This window comes from Grus americana, chromosome 7, assembly GCF_028858705.1.
Source record: "Grus americana isolate bGruAme1 chromosome 7, bGruAme1.mat, whole genome shotgun sequence".
NCBI classification, from domain to species: domain Eukaryota; kingdom Metazoa; phylum Chordata; class Aves; order Gruiformes; family Gruidae; genus Grus; species Grus americana.
In genome coordinates, this window is record NC_072858.1 from 34,050,385 (window position 1) to 34,061,517 (window position 11,133).

The window sequence follows — 11,133 nt, forward strand, 5'->3', positions numbered from 1 at the left end:
GTCAAGGCCTTAGATCACATGCAGAAAGAATATTACCAGGGTTAGTTCTGATCGACACCTTTCTCCATCTGAAACACTTTCTATAAATTCTAGCAAAACTGTGGAGCTGAAGGATAATGATAGTTGCAGAAATTGCAGAGGGGTATACACAAGTGATTCATATAACTGAATGCACACAAGTGATTCCAAGTCTAAGAAGCAGTGAATGAAGACAGGTTGCATATTTCACCACAGGCTGTTTGATAAACCTTTCCCAAATTATGTTTATTAGGAGTAGTTACCAAAAAGGATTCTGTTCTTTTTTTAATACTACCATTCAAAAGCCATCAACCATGAAAGCACATAGTTGCAGTTTTTTTACAGAGAGTGCGGAACAGACTACCTCCAGGAACTGTCAAAGTATCATTGTTACAGGCCTGAAATACACATTAGGCAAAACCAGGGAGCTTAAAGGATTCAAGCTGCTATGGATACTGTGTAATTTGCAAAGTATGGAGAAAAAGACATCACTTTCCAGTTACACATACATAGATAACTGTAGCATTTAAATATGTCAAGAGCAAAATTTACCTTTGTAAAATTAAAAACAAGCTAGAACCACCAGCAGTGGTTTTGAACTTAATCAGGCATTCAGGGAGCTCTAACAGAATCAAAAGTATTCCAGTGCCTTGAAATTTCTCATGCACTCATTGCTTGGAAGTCATATTGCCAAAGCATCATGAATCCCACTGACAGTTTTTTTTCCTTTTTCAATAAAGTAGCAAGGCATGTAGCTTTTTATTTTTAAAGAACTTTTTACAGTCTTTTCTGAGTCAGGTAAGAGTCCTTTTCCTAGGTAAAGATAGAAAAGAACTACTGCAAAGGTATTAATCTTATTTGCTCCCATATATATTGGCAGTGCTAGAGTGTGTGGAGCAGGGTGGATTTTGTAGCATTATAAAAGCCTCAAGTAAACGGAATGCCTCCCCTAACTCATCTCCAAAATATTTTTGCAGGAAAAGGTATGAATTATTTACAGAAGCAACTGCCTATAAAATTTTGTCAAACTATGTCTGTTACAAAAGAGAAATATTTCTCCACCATTACAATGTAAAATAGGTGAACAGCACTTATTTTTTACATTAGGCTTCTAGCTGAAATTCAGAACTAGAGTTAAAATACTATTGTACTATTATTGTAAGAGAAACGTTGAGAGTTCCTTAATTATAGCGTTGCCAGTAGGAACCGACAAACACACAAAGAAAGGAGGATTAAAAGAACCAAATTCACCCCGGAGAAAATCCAATAGAGACAGTTGCATTGCCTCAAGAGAAGCCTGACCCACAGGTATTTTCCTTAGAAGACTGAAGTATTTTTTGAAACATTCCTCTCTATTTAGTGACCAATAATCTACATGTATGCCTAAGAACATATGACAATCAAAAACATGTACCTGAAATAGAAAAGCCAAATTTAAGGAGTTCAAGTGTTTAGCAATAGCCATAAATCAAGAACTGAAACATGGATAGTCATAAGGGTGACAACATATATATGTCTCAGGTGTAAACAGTACCTACTGCTCAGTACAATTATTGGAACGCCTGCCCATTTAGGAGCCCAGGAGGTAGAAGCATATTTCACTACTGATAAAGTGGTGAAAACAAGCAAGTAACTAAAGCTCAGGTACTGTTACCATACTAAGTGTTTTTATTGCTGCAAATCCTCATCTTGGGAGTGCTAGGCCCTTGCTTCCAAAAGCGTAAAACACAGGTAATTCCAGTTGGCAAGAGGATGCTCTGGGGTGACAGCATTGCTTTTCTATCACTACTTGGATTTCTTGTACTGGGTACCTTGTTGCTTAAGCTTCCTGAATTAATGGACATTTTAGAACTTCATAATTTCTTTCTTTATTTCCCACCTAACAACAACAAAGAATTGTTTCCTGATTCTGCTTAGGTGGTGTGAGAATCATTCATTCTCCTTTATCAAAGAGCACAGGAAATCCCATGATGAGGTTAGAAATGTGCTTAGTACAGTATTTCAAGAGTCTGTGATAGGCAGCACTAGAAAACATAAATTTAATTACAGGGATTAAAAGCAACAAACAGCAACATTGCCCCTTCCTCCCACACCCCGACCACAGACACACAGCAGTCCCCCAATTTTCCAATCTCTACTCACAAGCAATTATAAGCTTCTGAAGAACTAGCTCAAGAAGTTCTAAAATTTAAAATTTGCTCTGCTACATTTAATTCTACTGTAGGTTACTGTTTCACACACCCCCTTCAGTTTTACCTATCTGAATTGTGAGCTAAATTAAATTGCCAGACTCTGTGCTGTAGGGGTTAACATATATGTAACCATTTTATTTCACTGACTGTGGAAAAAATAATCTCTGAAAGAGCAGTGGCTTCTTTAACCAGAGAGCTAAATTTACTACCACTTGTCTCGTAATGCCTCAAGTGACACAAAAGCTCATAAGCAAATAAGCTGTGACTGGGCTATTAAGGAGCAAATAACACCTCTACAAAGTCATGCCTTCTACAAATACAGCATTTTCTGACTCACACACATGAGAATACGTAAATTAACTTTTGTGCAGACCTGCAGATATGTCCTCTTCAGGAAATGAGACTCAGTCACAGAAGCAACAGAAACTGGTGAGGAAACAGCGAGTTCACAGAATATATTTTCTGAGAACATTATTCTGTAACTTAATTACACAAGCTACGCATGTTACCCAGAAATTTATTTTCAGACAGAAAATCAGCCTGGGAAGGGAGACTTCACACCGGGAGTAGAGGTGAACTGAGATATTGGGGTTCTTAGGTGTGCCATTTCCCTTAATAAGTATTTCATGGTGCTGAGATCACTCAGCATATACTAAATAATTCATAGCATCACAACTTGCATACATGTAACGTTATATACTGGCTTTCAGGAACTGCATTATCTATAAAATTACTTCTATTTTTGTTCACAAAGTATACGTTTGTCTTTGATGATGTGCTGGAGGAGGCTCATTAAATTACTAATGTAACTATTAAAGCTATTAAATTACCAATTTTGATGGATCAATTCAAAGTACATTAAGAGAAGCATAAATCCAAAGTAAACCAAGTGTCTCTTCACTACAATGACCCTCCTATCAGGCTCTGAACATTGAAATCTCTCCTGACTGCATGTCCTGGTTTTGGCAGGGATAGAGTTAATTTTCTTCCTAACAGCAGGTATAGTGCTGTGTTTTGGATTTAGGATGAGAATAATGTTGATAACACACCGATGTTTTTAGTTGTTGTCAAGCAGTCAAGAACTTTTCAGCTTCTCATACTGCCCTACCAATGAGAAGATGGCGGGGGGAGGGCGGGGCAAGAAGCTGGGAGGGGACACAGCCAGGACAGCTGACCCAAACTGGCCAAAGGGATATTCCATACCACATGACATCATGCTCTGTATATAACTGGGGCTTTGCCTGGAGGAGGGACAGCTCAGGAACTAGCTGAGCATTGGCTTTGGGTGGTGAGAAATTGTGCTGTTCATCACTCATTTTGTATGTTCTTTTATCATTATTATTATTGCCTTCCTTTTCTGTCCTATTAAACTGTCTTTATCTCAACCTACAAGATTTAGCTTCCCCCCCGCCCCCAATTCTCTCCCCCACCCCTCTGGGAGGGAGAGAGGGAGCAAACAGCTGTGTGGTTCTTTTAGCTGCCACCACAACACAGCATTAAGCCCTTCTTTGTACGACCCTCCCTGGCCAAAACACTGAAGTAGTTATTCCTAGGACTCACAAACCATTCTGTTTGGTAGGACATAATGACTGGTGGGGGGCAGGGGGGGAAGCACTTGCTTTGGGTTTACTTTGAGAGCCCAGAGGAGAGAAAGATTGCTCCCTAAGCTTCCTGACAAGATGCTTATTTTTATTCACATTGTCACTATGTTTTCCCATGAACAAATATTTATATTTCAGAGGAAATGTTTCAGTAACATGTATCAGGCAGGATAAACAACATGTTCACTTCCCTTCCCTTTATTATGAGAAAGCAATTTTGCTTACATGAGAAAGTAAATAAACAGATTCCCTAGAGATGCCTGGAAAGAGGGTCATTCTTGCAGGGAACCCATCTTGAAAATATTGGCAGCATATCACTGTGTTAGATGACCTGTAAAGGTTCAATTTGTAATTGCAAAAAATGAATACATCAGAGATTTGTTTCCTTTGTTCAGAGAAAGAGACCATTCTTGTACAATCCTGTTTAATAAAAATATTTTCCCCTCTGACAAGTTTTAGTAGCATGTTATGTTCCTATGTGCATTATTATAATGTACATATGGCAAGATAGAAATCCACCTTTTGCTAATGCTTCTGAACATATAACAGACTGGGAAGGGCAATGGGTGAAAATGACCTAATTTCATTGACTACTTGAAAATTTGAGCAGGGGACTGTACTATCTGACTTCCTGAGGTTCCTTACAACCTGAATTTTCCTGTGATCCTAAATTAGGGAAATGTATTTGGCTTTACTAACTCCCATGCTTACTATATGAACCAGTGAAGATCTGTGTATGGGACTTGGCAGAGGTATTATCAATATGCACCTGTAATTTAGGCTGGCAACAGCCCCATCTTTTCCCGAGGCTGCACAGAGCAGGAACAGAGAAAGCTGCCTGATTGCATAAAAAGAGTACCTGCGTATTCGTGGTACAAACTCTTTCTTCATCCCAGGATCTCACTCATTTCCTCCCTCTGCAGTTAGTCTGTGTAAGTATTCACTTTTGAAAATTAGACTTAGCAGCTTCCGTTTCTTTGATGCTTTGAAGAAAAGCTTGACATTGGGTCAAAAGCTACTATGTGCAGAAGCCGCCCATTACACTAACTCTGCAACAACGCAGATCCTTTATACGTTTGTTTTTATCTACTGGAATACCAGAACAAAGCTGACTAATCCTGTAAGTGAAAAGATTAATTCTAGGACTTTTCAGTTAAGATTTTCAGTACAAAGTTCTCCAAGTTATGGATGTTATAACTTTAAAATACCTGACCAAAAGCTGCTGGATAGAACAGCAATGGTGATAGGCAATACTAAGTGAAATGAGGCAGTTTGGTTTTGGGTTTGGTTTTGTTTTTTTTTTTTTTTAATTTCTCCCTGGGGATACTTACCTCACAGGAGAAAATAATGTTCATGTCCATTTTTAACAGCTTGATGAAAAGCAGAATTCCATTAAAGATATTTCATGTCTTTCTCTTACTGTGGCTCTCCTGAAGGGAAAAGGAAGGAAAGAAAAAAGAGAATAAACCCTACTATTTTCCATCTAATATTACAACACATGAAATACCAAAGACATCTCTTATGATCTATTTTATACTGTAAAACAGGCCTGCTTGGTCAACAAAACAATCTTTCAAAGTTTCAAACAGATGAGTATCTGCATTAAAATACTAACCATTCACTCCAATGCACCAAAGAAATCATGGACAGATAGATGAGTTTTTGAGCATAACTGGAGATTGACACAGCTCAGTCAAATAAAGCTTGTTTTTAAATAATTTTCCTCTGGATTAAGATTAAAAAAAAAAAAATCACCTTACATGTCAGAACCAAACACTGCTGTTATCACAGTTAACCAGCTCTTCATAGGTTAGCTAACAGACTCTGACAAGGGGGTTTTTGCCCACCTTCAGGAAGGTGACAAGACTCTAAAATATGAGCTGACAGCCTGATGACATGTTTAAGTGGGACTTCTGTGTTGCTTCCACCTTTGGTCCCAAATGAAATTAATTATAGAAGTGCTTCGCTGTGTTTGGTAAATGCCTGCATTATTGTGGCTTGGTTCCCATCCAGGGGTAAGGCTGAGGTTTTCCAAGAACCTAGGGTGGAAGTAACACTGATTTCACCTCAGATGCTGCCCTAAAAGCAACACTCAGTGAGACAAGTAGCTTTCAGAGGTTTCATGCTAGCTTGAAAAGCAGAAGAGAAATGCAGATTTTTTCAGCTGAAGAGACTAGCGACGTGCTTAGCTTTTCTAGGTATTTCTCCCTCCTTATCAGCAACATTTCAGAGTTGAATTTAGGACTGAATTCAGTTTCTCACAGAAATTCCCAACTTCTGTAGATACCCTGCACAAGACAACAGGGAGAGTGAACACAGAAAATGAAGTAACACCTCATTCCACCTTTGTGGAATTGATGCTAGAGGTATGATCTTTATATCCCTCTAGAAGTCCTCCTTATATCCTCCCAGAAGCACCTTTGCTACTTATCCATAAGCATTTTAGTGGCAAAGACCATATCTGTCTTCCTTAACTGCCATGTTTCATGCAGCTATGACTGTTGAGAATCTTCTCACCATCTTGATGGTGAGATCGTCCTGATGATCAGGGGCTCTGAGGAAACCTTACAGCAGCCTTCCAGTACCTAAAGGGGCCTACAAGAAAGCTGGGGAGGGACTGTTTACAAGGGCATGGAGTGACAGAACAAAGGGTAATGGCCTTAAGCTGAAGGAGGGTCGATTTAGATTAGTTATTAGGAAAAAATTCCTCACTGTCAGAGTGGTGAAGCACTGGAACAGGTTGCCCAGAGAAGCTGTGGAGGCCCCATCCCTGGCAGTGTTTAAGGCCAGGTTGGATGAGGCTTTGGGCAACATGGTCTAGTGGGGGGTGTCCCTGCCCGCAGCAGGGGGGTTGGAACGAGATGGTCTTTGAGGTCCCTTCCAACCCAAACCAGTATATGATTCTATGATCTTTTCTATTGTCTTCACCCCGACTTTCTCCAAGGCAGGCCCTAACAGTCTCCACACATAGCTCCCTTTGTGAGCCCTACAAATAACAGCCTTATCCCACAATGAAAGAAAACTCCATGTAATGACTTAAATAGTGGCATTAGCACACACAGGGCTCTCAAACTGTTTAAATACCTATTTATGTGATAACTCTTCATTTGTTTCCTCAGCACTGATGGTAGATTAGAAGTTATTTACAACTTCTATCAGAATATCCCTTTTCAAAAGAAAGGGGATCTGGTTTATCTGATCATAAACTCAGAGCTTTCTCTGTTTTTATTTCACTGAGATCTCAACCAGCCTTTGTCTGCTTTGCCCTCATTAAAATCCACAGGCATAGCCTCCAGAGATACATTGAGATTCTTCTCACTCTCAAAACAGACATGCAGAGCCCTTCCACCAGCTCATTCATAATTCTTTTTCAAAAATAATTAATTATTTACATTATTGTCCTATCAAAGGCCACATTGAGACTCTCCTGCTTGCCGAGAGATTTTTTTAATTGTTATGCTGTAAAGTCAGACCACTTGTTGGAAAAGTGTAAACAGACAGAAATGTAGTTAAACCTGATTTTCATCACTACTAAGGCATAATCCTAAAAGTTCTGCTTCACAGGAAAAAAAAAAAAGTTTCTGGCCTCCATTCCCCTGCCCCTCAATCTTCCGCTTTCTGAAGATAGTTGGGACCACAAAAGAAAAGTTCTAATCTTAATTAGCATTGTGCTGTCTGATTATAACATCAAATTATAAACATCTTCCCTGCCATGGTAGTGGAGGCAGATCTTCTATTTCTATGATGATGATCTGCACTCAGAAGAACGGAGCAGCTAAACCTTATGTGCAACTTCCCAATTTGAGTCTTGAGGAGCTCACAGCTGAAAAGAGAACTGGCTTTATGTGACTCTTACCCTGTGTGCCTGCACCAGAGAACATCAGTTCTGACCGTGGCAGCGCAATTCCTTCTCTCTCCCATCCGTTCCTCACCCAGGCAGGCATTACCTGAACTAATGCTCACCCACAACAACAAATGCACTATGGTGCTGTCCACAGGACATGTAGTAAGGTCACCATAAGCTGAGGGAAAGTAAAGCCAGCTGGAACAGAGTAATTCAGTGAGGGATGTACTTATATGGTCTAATTCTCCAAGGTGGGGAACTTCCTGTAAATGGGTGGGAAGGGGAGCAGCAGATGATACAATCACAGTGCAAACCAGACCCAGAAGGAAGGCAGACAAGACCATGTGGAACACTGAGCTGCCTGGATGGCTCCTCAGGGCCAAAGCGTAACCAGTCATGTGTGATCTGACCTAGAAGCCTCTTCTGCCGTGGACAACTCACTCCTCTAACACAATGGCACTATAGAAAACCCAAGGAAAACTCCGCCCAATTTCCTCCTCCAATCCACCCCAGTTTCACCTCTGGGTTGTTCAGTAGCCTAAGTTGATCCAGCCTTTTTTTCCTCCACCATTTTTTTTTTTTTTTTAAAGATTACTAACAAAACAATATTGCAGAATTTTATCCTCTCAACCTACTTAAGAGCTTCCTTTTTCTAGCCTATCATCCCTATGTACTGGTTTCATGTTTCTATAACATCACATATTTTCAGTACATCTGCCCAAAACCTCTTCAACAAACTTTGAGTGATTATGTGGATGAAACGTAACTGCTTATAAGCATGATGTTTCTACTTTTCTTAATATGGTCTTACCTCAAACTTTTGACTTTAAAAGTTCAAATACTGGAAGAAGTTCAAGTAAAAGAAATAGCAGAACCTTAATTCACTGTTGTAATCTTTACTACGACACACCTCACTTACTGTACATTACATGGTTGAACAGACAGTAGAAATTTTACTTCCCATTGATACCTAAACCAACATTTCCTCTTAACATATTTGCAAACCTTTAATGTTTCAGAATCCATAGTAAATTTGAGTTTTGCCTTTCCTACTTTAGTTTAGACATCTGTGCTTTCTCTGGGGTCTACCTTAGAGATAAAGGAATTTTTTTCTGTATTGATTACACGGACAAAAGTAACTGAAAACATGTGATGTAAATACTGTTATTTAACTAAGTACAAATGATGGCATTTGGTGAGAAGTTGACAATCAGGTTTTAAAAGATGACAGGATACTATGATTGCCACTAACCCTACCTTAGGAGCACCCACAACTCAGTTAAACAGCTGCTAAACAAAAGTGTATGTACTAAAGCTCTAATTTCCTATGCTCCCCAAGCAGGGAAAAGTTTTGCCCTTTTCTTTTCCTCTTTTCTGAGAGCTGTAAAAGAGCTGGGCAGGATATCTCCCACTGCTTCTCCCCTAGAGGTTCTCAAGAACTGTTAAGGAACAGAAGGGGCTCTCTAACTTCATCCTCCTGCTAGTTCTTCTGGAGACACGTCCTTCTTCATAACCAACTCCTCTTGTATCCAGTTCTCTACATGCATTTGCACTCTGTACCAATTGCAAATTTCATTCATGTAATGCAGAGACCCATTAATAATTTAATATTACAAAGGAACCTAAGGGCAGGAAAATTCCATTTTTGCTCATGCGGTAGATGTTACTTTGCTAGTACGTCAGCTCAAGTTATCTTTGTGCATGCTACGTTAATTCAGTAAATTGCTTTTCAAACAAAGTCCATTCAGAAAGTGCCTGGAGAATCTATATGAGAGGAAAGTTTAATTTTTATGGCGAAAGTGCCAGATCAATATCCAGAAAGAGAAATACGAACAGATTTTAGTTCTGTCCATCGAGCTTCCAAAAAGAAGGGGTAGCCAGAATAAATGGTATAAACCACCACTGCCCCCACCCCCATGCACAAGTAAAAGTCACATCAGGTGTAGCAATAAATATCGCAGAGCACTATTTACACCGTGTTCAACCAGAGAAATAATAACTTCTAACAGTATTTAATAGCTCAATAGCGTTGCGGCGGGACCGCCTGCACACCCAAGGGAGGGGAGCGGTCAGCATTTTTAGCCCTGCCGGGGAAGGAACGGGACACCAGGTCGGGCCAGGCAGATGCCGGGTCTCCCCCAGTGGCGGGACGCGGCGGCCCCGCTCAGCGACCCGGAGGGGCCGGGTGCTCCTGTCAGGATCTGCCGTCAAGGAGAGGCGGCGGCGGCCGGCGCCCCCCAGCCCGCTGGGCAGCGCCGCCCCGAGCCCCGCGGTGCCTCAGCCGCCCGCCGCTCCTTCCCCCGCGGCGGCTGCCAGCGCCTCCTGCCCGGCAGCTTCCCGCTCCCCGCGGGTCCGGCGGAGCTTGCTACTCCGCCCGGCCCCAGCCCCGCTGGGTCACCCGCGCCCGCATCCCGACGCTCCTGGCCCGGCAAGTGCCCCGGAGAAACTCGGGCAGCGCCTGACAGTGGCGCCTGCCTGCCTGCCTGCCTGCCTGCCTGCCCGCCCGCCCGTCCGCCCGCCCCGCGGGGCCGCGCGTCTCACCTGAGCGCGGAGCGGGACTCGTTGGGGCCGGGGTAGAAGTGCCAGCCACCGCCCGCAGCGCTCTGCCCGGCACGACCCGCCTCCTCAGCGGCGCTGGGTTGTGCTGCGCTGTGCGGCCCGCCCTGCCCGGCCCGGCCGGCGGGGAGCGGAGCGGCTGGCGCACCCCAGTCAGCCAACCAGCCTGCCCCCCTCCGGGGCGGGCTGCGGTGGGCCGTCACGTGAGCGCGCTCGAGCACGCGGTGCCGCCGTTACGGCCGTTGCAGCCGTTACGGCCGTTAGAGGCGCGTGCGGCGGGAAGGGAGGGGCGGGGCGACGCTGCTCTCTGTGGTGCCGCGCGCCGCCGCTCAGGTGAGGTGCGAGGGCTCCTGCGGCCCCCGCGTCCTTACAGCCGTGGCTCTTCACGGGCGGTTGGTACCGGCGCGACGCCCTTCCTGCCCTCGGGAGAAATCGTTTCCAGGAATTGAGGGGCTGCCGAGGCAGGAAATCCTGTGGGGGGGAGCGGCGGCGCAGTGGGGAGGCCACCTGTCCCCCTCTTTGGTGGGGACACCTGCGCTATGTTGAAGCACACACACGATGAAACAGTGAATCCGATGGTGGGGTCAGGTCTGTATGTTTCTATGGAGTGTGTATACTTCTGTGTTTAACATTTCTGTCTGCCCGCTGCACTGGGCCCTTTGGTTTCCCCACAAAGAATTTTCGCACTGAATCGTAGCTAAAAAGGAACGTAAACCCCATTTTCCTGCCAGGACGCTTCCCATTTACACTGTCCTCAGGGTGTCTGACCTCTCTATCAATAACACAAAAAAACTCTTTGAAGAGAACAATAGTGAGAAGTCATAAGTAATCAAGCACTATAGGGCACTTGAATGAATCTAGCCTCCCAGATCATGAAAAGCAGAACAGAAGTGGGGTTTGTTGAATTTGCTTTCTTCATTTG

The 11,133-nt window shown here is 43.1% G+C and overlaps 1 protein-coding gene across 11 annotated transcripts in view; it reads right to left on the reverse strand.

Moving 5' to 3' along the window:
* The window catches only part of RHOBTB1 (Rho related BTB domain containing 1), a 140,383-nt gene extending 129,925 nt beyond the window's left edge, over window positions 1–10,458 (reverse strand). For 9 of the 11 annotated variants that reach the window (XR_008577941.1, XR_008577940.1, XR_008577942.1 and 6 more), the window contains exons 1-2: window positions 10,197–10,457; window positions 5,143–5,241 (exon numbers count right to left, since the gene is read on the reverse strand). The gene's annotated coding sequence lies outside the window, so the exon portion shown is untranslated. Of the gene's footprint in view, window positions 1–4,036; window positions 4,090–5,142; window positions 5,242–10,196 lie in introns of those variants that run through there. The other 2 variants (XR_008577945.1, XM_054832586.1) reach the window with 2 other exon arrangements.
* Window positions 10,459–11,133: the final 675 nt, after the last annotated feature.